This window comes from Acromyrmex echinatior, chromosome 5 (genome assembly GCF_024713525.1).
Source record: "Acromyrmex echinatior isolate Ae372 chromosome 5, ASM2471352v2, whole genome shotgun sequence".
Taxonomy (NCBI): domain Eukaryota; kingdom Metazoa; phylum Arthropoda; class Insecta; order Hymenoptera; family Formicidae; genus Acromyrmex; species Acromyrmex echinatior.
Genome location: NC_141856.1, coordinates 13240838 through 13253595, shown reverse-complemented (window position 1 = coordinate 13253595; position 12758 = coordinate 13240838). Strand labels below are relative to the sequence as shown.

Sequence of the window (12758 nt, the reverse complement as noted above, 5' to 3'; positions counted from 1 at the left end):
GACAAATGTTCTTGGAAGTATATATTTTAATTGATTGAAAATGTCTCGGTGCAATTATTAGCATTATTTCATTTATTATACTTTTGTGAAAATAAATATTTTTCATTTTTCTTTGGAGGATTTTATATCTTTGGAATAATTAGCAAAATTTTAAGTTTATTTCTCTTCTTCCGTTTTATATGTCATTTAATTATTATATACACATGAATTTATTTTTAAGTTATAGCGTCTAAGAGATATAAAAGCAATTGAAGATTAATATTATAAAATATACGCTAGACTCATCTTTGTGCAAATCTACAATTGAAAAAAAGCACGATTTATCTTCTAAGAAGATAGCAGTCGCATAGCAAATCGGCTTCTCCAAGAAATCTCTTATTCTCTTGCGCGATTCGCACCTTAAACTCCGGGCGACTTAGCTTTTCCTCCGCCACTGCAGCCACCCTCCTCCTCGGGGGTGAACGTCGCGACGCGGAGGAGGGTGATTTTGGTTTGCCCCTCGCTCGTAGCGACGCTAGCGCCGCGTCGGAGGCTCCAGTCCAACGTCAGCATCACTCGTGGTGGTTTCGCGCGCGCATCCACCGCTAAAGTGCAACCACTTTTCAAGGAGAAAAAAATCGAGATTCCGTCCTTTTTCGGCGATACTGGTCATTTCCGGCGCCGTCACCGCGTCGCACCGTTCGGCTGGTGCGACTAAAAATTTCGAACGGCGATTGTCGAGACACGTCGATCGAAAAGTCGCCGAAGAAAATCACAAGAGGGTGCGTTTTAATGAGAGAAAAATGGAATTAAATACACGAGAATGAATCGATGGCGATCGATAGGTGCGAGTGAGTGACCGTAATTGCGGATCTATCGATCGTTGACAGATCCTAAGTTCCCAAATAAACCGCGTGTGTGCGATTAAGAAAGTAGATTTGCTCAGCTTTGGATTTCACCCCTTGATCTGACAGCAACACGTTTGTTTACTGCTTATCGGGCAACCTGTTTTTTTCTTTTCGTCGATCTGAGTGTTTTTGGGAACGGTGAAATGTATTTGCGGGAATGCGAGGATTTTCGGCGAAATCGCAGAGTGATCGAGGAATCCCGGTCGACGTAGAGAAAACGCTTGAATTCCCAAAGACTAAGAGTGCATCGTGGCGTGGCGAAAAAGAAGAAACGTTACGTGCTTCGTGGAGAATTTGTAGAGAATTTTTTAGGGAAAGAATCACACAAGGAATCTATTTTACGGAAATAACTGTCTTAGAATGTGCTCGAGATGCTCGAGTGAAATTTGAAATAAATTCGATCCCGGGATTTTGCGGCAACAGAATGGTAGTTGAAGTGAGAGTGCAATGAAACGCATTCAGTGAAATTCGGATTAAAATGCTCTCACCTGTGCAAATTTCTCTTGTATAAAATTATTACGCGAATACGAGTGGAACATTGCAGCGTGTTTCTGGTATTTAAAAAAGACCGATCGAAATACGAGAGAAAATATATCTGCGAAATATTCGGGGTGCGATAAAGTGGAAGGTTTCTCGGGTTTCGAATGTGATAAACTTTATGCGATATTTGGGAAACGGATATGCTTTGGATGCCTCTGAGATTTTTGAAGGTGCTTGAATTTGAATCGAGTACGTTCAATATAACGTTCAAGAGAGATATTTCTGCGGTGATGCGTAAATGTGTCAGCAAAAATCCGCATTAAAGCTTCATGTTCTCTCTAATACCGATAAGCTTCGCACGAGTACGAATCTTCCGGTTTTAAGTGATATACTTGAATGCGAAAGCTCGCTCGTGAATTTACCTCAAAAAGTGGCGCGAACTCTCCGGGTTTCGCGTATAAAAATATGATTTTTATTTATAGTGACATGCACGCTTGACAAAACTGTGCATTTGGACATTCAATTTTTACCGAAAAACCAACGAGAGTTATGAATAGATCATAGACCGCAGATGTTTGCTTCTGTCACTAGGTAACAATCACAGAAAAAAATTTTAACAAATTAAGAGAGCTCCAGTGACGCAATTTTGATGTACGGTCGAACGTAAAGTATTTTAAATCCATGTATATAACTAGAGACATTAAAAATTGAAAATCAAATTGAGAATCAAAGACGGTTGAAAAAGGTATACCTAATATTTCTGTAAAGAGAATAAAATTTGTAAGAATAGGTTGTGTCGGAAAGACATAATCAAATAAAATCTAAATTGTATTAATATTTGAATCATCAGTAATTTTCGTTTGTAAACATTACGACAAAGAATCTAATCAATTTTTAAAGAGCGTAAAGGATACCGTGCTCTTCGGAGTACTCCATTATTCCACGTGCGAATTCTTGAGAGTTCCTTGGTCGGAGAAGAAATAATTTGTTCCAAGTTTTAGAGAGGTGATCGAACAGAATAAGATCGTCTGACGTTACTGCCGAGATGCCGGTTATCCGTAAGAGAAAAACGATTTTCCGCGGATACTGCGTAATCGTAAATATTTCTCACGAGTGACAAATAGAAAATTCGTGAAAAACGTCGTAACATGCGAAAATCTTCGCAATAACAGTCCGCGGCTTGCAAGTAAGTCTTTGGAGTGTTTTAGATTCAAAGAACCGTGAAAATAACAGTGTCATTCGTCTGTAAAATGTACGGTGAGTCTTGAAACAGAAGCGCACGTGAACTGTAAAAATACAGTCGCAATAATAGTAACTTCGTGCTGCCTTACGTGACCAGACGGAACCGTGTTCGCGAAAACGATTACGCGAAGTGCTGGTGAAAAGTACTTGTGAGACTAAAGCTCCGACTGACCGTTTGATGTACCCTCCATCGTGCAATTGCAGTTTTCGGGCGGTTAAAGTGTTGTGCGAAACGCAAAGATAACAGCTACGGTTGACATTAGAGCGCCTTTCTCGTCGAAATGTCTTTTGCAGGCACGGACTTTTAGTATCAAGTGCAATCGCGATTACCTGTTCAACTTTTTATCGCGCGTTTTATCAACGTAATTAGTCGCTCTTTCAGAACGGAATATATCGGGATAAAATTACGTGTTGTATCTAAATTGTTATTACGAGTATGTATATGAGGAACGTCACGAAGTTACGCAATTAGACGAATAAGAATATCATGAATATAGTAAAAGTAAAACGGGGATTACATTGCGCAATTAATGTTAAAATACGGTAAGATAAAAGAGAAAGTTATAAAATATCGTCCAAATTACGGTATTACGCTCTGCGTGTTTCGGAATTTTATAAAATAAAATTGCAATTGAAAATAAAAAAAGAAAAGAAATATTTTGAAATTAAAATTTTCCTCCCTTTTTCTTCGATCGATAGTCGTCAAGATAAAATCATAATATACGCGATATGCGCGATCGGCTATAACAATATTGACATTGTCAACGAATGAAACTTCTCTTCTCGCCATCGTCGATTACACGCTTTTCGGCGTACGCGAAAAGCTGCCGCCGCGGACGAGAAAGTGTTGACAGTGCGTTCTATTAATTTTCCATCACGACGTAAAGTTTCCCGTGAGTTCAGGCCGAAATTGAAGCAACAGCTGCGTGTTGTGAGAAGATCGCGCGACATCGCGGAGGAAAGTAAAATATGCATGTGGGTAAAAGTGTCCGTCGTAAGCTCGACAAAAGCGTCACGGAATTCCTTTAATAAATCGCTATTGTCCTCGCGCGAAACATCGTATCATGTGTCTTCAAGCGAAGAACTATTAGATACTCTTGAGTATCGAAGATTGTTGCGACTCTCAAGATCGTCGCCTCGGGAATCGATCGCTCTCGTAAGAGATCGAAGAGTGTCGAGCAAAAGCTGTGCTGAAAGTGGTTGGATACTTCGTAGCGAGTGCTCTAAGGGGTTGTCCCTTTTTAGTTGCGTTCTCGTCCACCCGACTCCATTCCGTGCCATTGTCTTCCGATTGTTCGATTCGGTGTTCCTCCGTGAAAAGCGATTTCCTCGATCGTGTGCACTTCAGAGAGAAGAGGAGCGCGACTTCTTCGAAGGTAAACTTTTAAATTACCTTAAATAACGACCAACTTTACAAAAAATTATTAGTAGGGTATAATAATATATTCTAAATTAGACATATAGTTAAAATTGAAATCTTATTTCCTTAAAAGGACGAATTATACAGACAGATTAGCGAAAAATTTTATACATACTTATAAATGATCAATAGCTCTTAAGAAACTAGGATTGTACAAATAACGAGCTATTCAAATGTTGAACTAATTATTATGCAATATATAATGTAATTTCTATTTATATAATTATCATTAATTTAACATACGTAATATTTTAAAACAGACAACTCACAGTTTGAAAATAAAAAATTTCGAAGAGTTAAAAATAATTTAATATTAAATAATATCTGCCAAAGTCGTAATAAGACTTAATGTAAAATTTTATGTACGTAAGCATCAAGGAATACGGACACTAATTGCTTCGAAAATGATTGCGAAAACCCATTATGTTCTTGAAAGCAATACTCGACTTTTCCTAATTACGAGTTTCTATGACTCTTGCATAAGATTAAATGCTTATATTGTGTTATAATGACCTACAAAACGGTTATCATAAGAAATGTTATCTTAAAAATAATTTTTTAATATATTAAATATATATAATGATAAATTTAATATATTTCTGTTTGTATGAAAATTAATATTATAATAATCAGAAAACTTTCAAGTATTATCTTATCTTTTCTTTTTTCTCTTCACGCTCTTCTTTATTTAACTTCTTAATCCAATATTTCATAAGTGGAGTAAATACTTTAAATTATTTATTTTATATTTTAATATTTTAATTTTTTTATCAACAGTTTATAATATTTAGATACAGTAAATACTTATATATTCTCTCAGAACTAAAAAAAATATGTTGAAATTATTACGGAACACAAAGGAATCTCATTTATGAAGATTATGGTAAAGTTGTTATAATCGAGCATTATCCCGTTCTTGGATAATTTATTGAACGTACACTGTTAGAGCGTGATAATTAAAGGGCTGTCACAGTTTTCTAGGCAAGCAGTTAGTTCTCATTTATAAATGAGATTATAATGAATCGTGGACGCAAACTCAATTTCTTCGAAGTCCCTAATGGATTTGTCACAAAAGAATGTTAGCTTCGGGAATGGGAAGAGTTTGGACTCTCTTAATCTGTCTTTACTGCTTTCTCATTACCTAGAACTTCCTGAGTGAAGGCTCATTGAAATAAACGTGAGGGCTAAATTAAACGAGCGAAAGTCCGATATTGCTTATTTACGTCGCACGTTTTTCAAACCTGTCTTTGGTCGAGATCTTTGCTGTCGTTAGTCAGACCAAAAGTCACAAGATTACTACACACAAATAAGAATTTTATTTATTTATTGCGTGGAATAGTAATAATTAAAAAATATATTTATTATTAAAATATGTTATGGCTTTCTATTTATATGAATGTTTTATAATTAAATAAATATTCTGAAAATTAATTAAATGTTATGTTTAATTAAATATAATATTTATAAATTACATTTTATATAGAACTATTTGTTATTGATTATCATTCACAATTTTATATATGGCTTTATATTTAGTATATATTTTGTATTAAAAACAATGATTTTATAGGATGCTATTATTATACGTTTATTTAACGATACGTTAATTTAACGTTATATTCCGTACGGTTCATTAAATAAACGTGTAATAAAGAGTACTGAAATTAAGTTTTGAAAGTTAGAAATTTAAACTTCCGCGAAATTTTCTAAACTAGCCACAGACTTATATTAAGTACTTATAATAACTAGTTTATGAATTTGCAATTAACAGCTGAATTTCTTATTATTAATGCATTTCTTATTACTGCAATATATATAAAAAGAGATATTAATTTGACATAATAAAATATGTATTTTTGCTAATAATATAATTTTCAGAGTTGAGAATTCACGGATTCATTCATTGCGAGAGTTAGTTGATTACCATGCACATTTTCGAGAATTTTCTCTTCACGTATGAGAATATCGATGTGATATTTTTTTGCAGTTTCCGTGGTTTGGCAAATTACAAGTGTGTGAAATATCTAACTTTTCGCGGTCGACATATGTATGCACCGCTGCTGCGGGCAATTGCAGCCACAGAAGGGAAAAATATCAATCCATAATAATACCGCGCAAAATAATTTCTCTGTATTAAATTATAATAATTTTAATGTATCGCCGCTGGGGCATTGCACTATGGCACATCGATCTTTGAATAACCATAAATTCAGCCGTGTAATTTATCATATATCATTATAATTGATAATTATTCTGCTTGCGTCTACCTTTATTTACTGTTTAATTATTTATCGACTTATTAATAGTATTTTTGTATACATATATTTTTTAATTTGTAAATATTATTATTGTAAATATTATTGTTTTTGATCCGCAAAAATGTTTGTGAAAGATAATCAATTTCGTAGCTTTATGTAACAAATATAATATAAGGATATAAATTGTGAAAAAAATTCCCTCTGTCATTTTAATTTATAGACGTATGAACTAAAAATATCGGAGGTTTGATTTTACGAGGTAACGGAAAGAGGATTCGAATGAACGGAAGATGAAAGCGGAGGAAGAAAACGAAGGACAGGGATTTCGAATAATAGACGAATCTTGCGCAAAACTGAAATGATTGATGGAAGCTCACGGGTGGAGACTGCGAAATGCTTCGGAAACAAAAGGGGAGGAAGCAGTTAAGCTTGTGTGCACGTACTAGGTCGGTACCTGAAATGCTCGAATGCAGTTAATTCGAATGCTTCGATAATAGTGACCCCGCGGAGAGTCATCAACCGGCTGGCTTCGGTTAATGAGTTTTCCAACCCTTTTCCGAGAACTGACATTTGCCATAGTTTGATTTTGAAAAAGCAATCTCTATTTGCGTTTCTCTTTCATTTTATTCTATGGACTCGAGATTGAAGTTGCAAATCGCACTTAATGGAAAAAATGATATTTGGCGCATTAAACAAGAATAATGTAAAATTAGAAAGAATAACAAATTTTATAAAGCATAGCTGACGTTTTGATTCGCTTCATACCTTAATATTTTATAAAGTAAGTTTTTTCAAAATTTCTACGGTTTATTTGCAAGAAATGAATAAAATTTACTTAAAGTTGATATATTAGCAATTATTTTATTCATACATACAGGTTTTGATTTTCTAAATTCTTAAGAAACAAAAATTATTGATGTTACTAAAAGATCTTTTATATTCGACAATTTTTTTTATTCTGAAATAGAAATTATTCTTATAATTACTTCTTATAACTATTTTTATACATTTATAGTTGATTTATATGAGAAAAAACCTATTCGTATATATTTAAGATAATATTATATCTTACAATTCTGCTTAATGGCGGAATTATCATTATTCAGATTTAACTCCGAAATTTACACAAGGTATGACCTAATGGTCTTCCACATTCATTAAATATCCAAGTTGTCACAGAAATATGTATGAACCTAAGGAGGTTATCGCGCAATGCAATTTTTCTTCATTAATTTTGTCCAGTTTGCGTATGCACGAGCAAACCAGTGCACGAACCAACGTGAGTTTATTAGATAAATATTAAAAATGTGCTTCACATTTGTTCTACAAGTTTGATTGATATATCTCAATAAAAAAAAACATTCTACCTTAAAGATATAAATAAAAGCAATTTATATATAATTTATATATAATATATATAATTATAATTGAGCATTAATTAAAACATAAAGAATGCATTAATAATATCTTTAATATAAGTCAATTCGTTATAACATTTTTTCTGAAAATAATAAAATAGTATAAAAATGTGAGAAAGGAAAGATATATCCAAATTTTTATAAGCTATGGAATTAAAATATGCAATGTATCTCGAGAATGATGATAAAGTTAATGAATGCACCGAGCATTCAGTTTATTATACATTTCAATATAGTCTTTACGTTTCATGTATATTAATGAAAATTTTAGTTTTCATTGTATCATAATGAGTATAACAAACAAATTTTTCAAATAATGCTTTTTGGATTGTATGCGTATCGATTAGAAAATGTATTAAGAGAGATATCTAATTCAAAAATAATGAAAAATACGAGCATGTTCTCCAAGAGACTATCAGAATGACATTGATTTCTCTTCATGCCATGTAGAAGCACCGTACTTTTATATATTCGTGTAACAATCCAAAGTCCTTATGTGCATGAGGACATGGCGTAAGTCCAGTTCGTGCTAGATTTTCGGAAAAGTTGCTTCTCGAAACTTTTGCGTATTTTTAAAACCGAGTCTTAAAACTTTCCCGAAAACTACTTCGACGTCGCGGCATATTTCCTTGTTCGATTTAAGCCGAAGGATCTTACTATCCTCGCACCTTGAATTTTACGATCGGTGTTCCCATATCGCAATCGAGTCGGATAAACTTATCTGTTCTCTCAACGTTTTCTGTCCTTCCTCTTCCCTTTCTCTCTCTCTCTCTCTCTCTCTCTCTCTCTCTCTCTCTCTCTCTCTCTCTCTTCAACGATGATTTAGTAGACCAATAATATCGGTGTCGCAATAATTTTCTCCGCGTGACAAATATGTACTAAAACGTATCCGTAGCAATTTGTATCAATAACCATATTTCATTACACATATCACAGCGGTCTTGGTACGATCTCGATTCCATATTGGCGTTGCAACGCTACCTAATCACGCTTACATCTCCATTTTCTAAAAGAAACAGGATTGTGCACAAACAAGACGTATATAAGAAAAATAGCACTTTATAAGCAAGGAGATTCTGATGAATTTTTAACACCTCGTAGGATGGACTGGCATAAGAGAAAAAGAGATAAAACGTATAGAGTCGACTAGCGTATAAGATAAATTTAACATGAATGCAACCAAGGAAAGAAAGATTAATGTAGGGGTTTAATAAATTTTCGTAAATTTACATATTACGTGCAGTATTTACATTGATTTAGATCAATCAGTCATTGAAATTCTTATTTTGTTACATATTCTAGTACTAGAATTTTCAATCAATTTTATTTTATAGCAATTTGGTTATTTCGCATTATCAATTAAAGCGCAGCATCGGTCGGCGCCTGAAAATTCAAGCTCCGACCAAGTTCTACTTTCCCTCGTCACTGTAAAATTACGGCATCGTCTCCGGAATATGTAATCGCGTTCTTCCGTTCAATATTCATCGAAGCGTCGTCGTCGCCGGGTCAAAGTAATCACTCATAGCTGTGCACGAGCATAACGATTCTATACTGAAGGTCGATTAGTGCATTTGTCATGCAGCCGGAGTATCTGGGGTCGCGCATACTCCCATTAGTGACGGGCCTCAAGCCAGACAATGCTTCCATGTGAAGACGGCGATCTGAATTCTACTAAGTGAACGTTGGCTGATCGATGGGAATGCTATATTTCGGGAGAGGGAACAGTTCGTCATCCTATGAAATTCTGCGTGTGACACGGCCCGCTTCCACTTCGAAGAGGATTAATGTACAACTCGTATAAGAGACGTGATATCGCAGTTGCATCAAGCTATAACCCATGAAGTACGATTACACAGATTTCTGTCTTGCCACTCTGTAGTAAAAATCTAATCAATTAAATACGAATTCAGTACGATTATCCTACAATGTCCGTTTTTCATAAATTGTGTAGATTGACGTTGTATAATGTTTTAATTTCAAAAGTGCCTATTTTAGAAATTCTGTTGTGATTAAATAATATTATGAATTTGGTATTTGATGATAAAATATTTGCTTGTAAATACAACGTTGTTTATAAAATTACGTATAATATTTAATTAACAAAAAACAGGCGTGTTATCACGCAAATCGGAGTTAAATGCAAATGGAGAAAATAAATATACTTGTTAAATATGTATATATGTAGATTAGATATTTTATGCTAACTAAAAAATATAATAATTTTGAGAGGAACTTGTTCACAGTATTTTACACAATTATACAAACGTCGTATTGATTCCGAAATTTATATGCTTCATTTCGTAATTATTAACATGTTTTCTAATAAAACAATTCAAAAGAAAGATTGCGATATGAATTACGAGTGACTTACAATTTCATTGATGATTGGTTAATTAAATGTATGACATAAATCGAAAAATATTGTATAGAAAAAATTGGTGTTACGCAGTTACGTATCTCTGAAAAAAAAAAATCCTTTGTTATTTGCGAGTACATACATCGGCTGTGTGCTCGACACTCTCCATATTCTCTAGGGTGGCGCGTATGAAGCGTGTCGAATGAATCTTGCGTGCAAGAGTCGGTTTTACCAGGATTTATTCGCGTATGCTTCGTTAAAGGTGTACAAACACGTACTTCCGCGGCATTCATTAAAATAACAGATACTTGGTGCCGTCCAGATAAATGTCGGGGAACCGGATTTACGCACCTCCCTGCTGCTATTCATTTTAAACTAGCGCGAGACGATGATTCGTGTTGACTGTCGCGCTCGATGCTTTGCAAAGCTCGCTTTAATCGAGTGTCGCGAAAACTTGGACTGATATGGTTACAGATAGTACGGCATAATAGAGCGCGCGTAATCTAAAGAGGGAGACGTAAGAAACTAGGGTGGAAAAATATTTCAGTGCTCAGATGTGAAGCGAGCCAGGGCGTGTCCTTTGTTCAAGAAACATGCCCTAGGTCACGTCTGATTGATTTACTCTTTAAAGTATTCTTGCGCTAACAACTGGTTGCACATGTTTTTCTATAATTAAAAGTACTTGAGTGGCTCTTGAGTTTCAAGACAGAGAGCGAAGAATTTTGTCTCAAAAAATAAAACTTTGAATCTAATTTAAATTACATGTTTTAACGCATTACTTTGAATATAGGGAAAATACTTTAAAGATCTTCTTATTATTAACTCTGAGAGCTCGCGATCTTATTACAGCGAGATTTAAACGTTCAAGTGTCACCTTACATTATCGTTCGCGGCGAAAGAAATCGCCGGTACGCTCTAAAATTACGTAATTTCCTGTCGACGACAATGTCATTACGGACGATGTTTTATGCGAGCGAGACATGAGCGCGAGTGATCCAACATCTCACCGTCCAGTCAACAACACTTTAACAACCACGCGCGCATAATCATACAAGGATGATAGGACAAGCGTAACCGATAATGGATGGATAGATACGGCTGGATGAAACGATGCACGTGCTGGTTAATGTTGATTTTGCTCGTGCATGAATAGGTGTGTTTACCCGGTTGCAAGCACGCGTGCACATACGTATGCAGACTTCTCCCGCAACATTTGCCCCAAGAGCGTTTTACACTCGCAGTATAAAGCGAGAAAGTAAACAAAAGCGGTATAATATTGCACTAGTAAACTGATATACTGATTGCTGTTACAAGATGCAACTACGGACTGACTTTACGATGATAAACATCCACCTCCTGATTCTCATCTCTGGCTTTCCATTTTGAACTCTAATATGCAAAACCGATATTTCGTATAGTCGTTGAATCTAAGTGTAACTACAAACGAGCTTCTAACAAGTAATTAATCTTAAAACTGTTCGCCAAACTCTGTTTGTCAGTTCGATAACTTTGAAATTGTATTATTTAAAGTCACTGAGTTGTCAGAATTTAAGGTAAATTTAAAATGATAGAGAACATTGCGTTATAATACATTTTCAGCGTGTATTTGTTAACACAAAATATCTCTGTGAATTGTTCAAATATTGGTGCTATTAGAATCTTTTTTATCTCTAAGATGTATAATACAAAAATAAAAAGTGTATACAAGGATGGAGTGAAACTAATCTAGGCAACAAATTATATTTGTCTCCATTTTGACATTAAAATGACTTTAATGTTAAAATAATGAGAGATAATGTCAGTTTACTCCTTGGTAATGTAAAGCGATTATTGCGGATATCTGAACAATTAAATGTCACTTTGTTCTTTTTTTTAAATATAGATTTTTGTATTTGCAAAACAAGTTGGGTGTAAAAAAGCGAATCCAGCAGCGCGTTATAAGGTTAACTTTATATGGTTAACCGAACATAAGTTATCCGTATATAAATTTATCCCTCGAGATAGGGGAAAAAGAAATATAATTAGATATAAAATATAATAGGCCGTCATACAATGAGGCTGTCTCTTCGTATGTGCGATAAAAATAATAAGCAATTGAAAATTCAACATCATATGTGTTATTAACAGCCATTTTATTGTTATTTTATTCGAATCTATTGCGTATACGTACATTACCATTATTCATAACTTGGGAATTTTTTTGCAAGCGGAAGAAATTAATTAAAGTTTGACTTACTGTTAGTTATTTGCAAATAATATATACCTTATTTTTTGAAACAAATGCATCAATGTTTTGCAACGGGATAATATTCTATCGACTAAACAACGGAAGAAGAAGAGGAAAAGGAAGAGAAATATACATATAAGTAAAATGTGTGTGTGTGTGTGTGTGTGTGTGTGTGTGTGTGTATATATATATAAGAATAAATTAAATAATAGAAAGAATATTATTTCTATCGAAACGGATCTTGATGCTCAATAACATTTACATGCAAATAAATGTATTTTTCGGTTCTACAAACTCGTACTGATTCAATTTGTTTGACTTGTTTATAGAACTGAAAAATATATTTGCAAATTTACATACGAATATCATTAAGTATCAAGATCCGCTTCAACCGAAAATAAGTATCTTTTTATTATTTGATTTACTTTTAGTTTTATATTAGAGGAACGCCTCGTACAAATTGTTGTCAT

General features: G+C 34.1%; 1 protein-coding gene across 3 annotated transcripts in view; it reads left to right on the top strand.

Annotated features, from left to right (window-relative positions):
* Positions 1-241: 241 nt before the first annotated feature.
* The window catches only part of LOC105151283 (protein amalgam), a 285411-nt gene continuing 272894 nt past the window's right edge, over positions 242-12758 (top strand). For 2 of the 3 annotated variants that reach the window (XR_015545216.1, XM_011064906.2), the window contains exon 1: positions 242-3985. The gene's annotated coding sequence lies outside the window, so the exon portion shown is untranslated. The remainder of the gene's footprint in view (positions 3986-12758) is intronic. The other variant, XM_011064908.2, reaches the window with a different exon arrangement.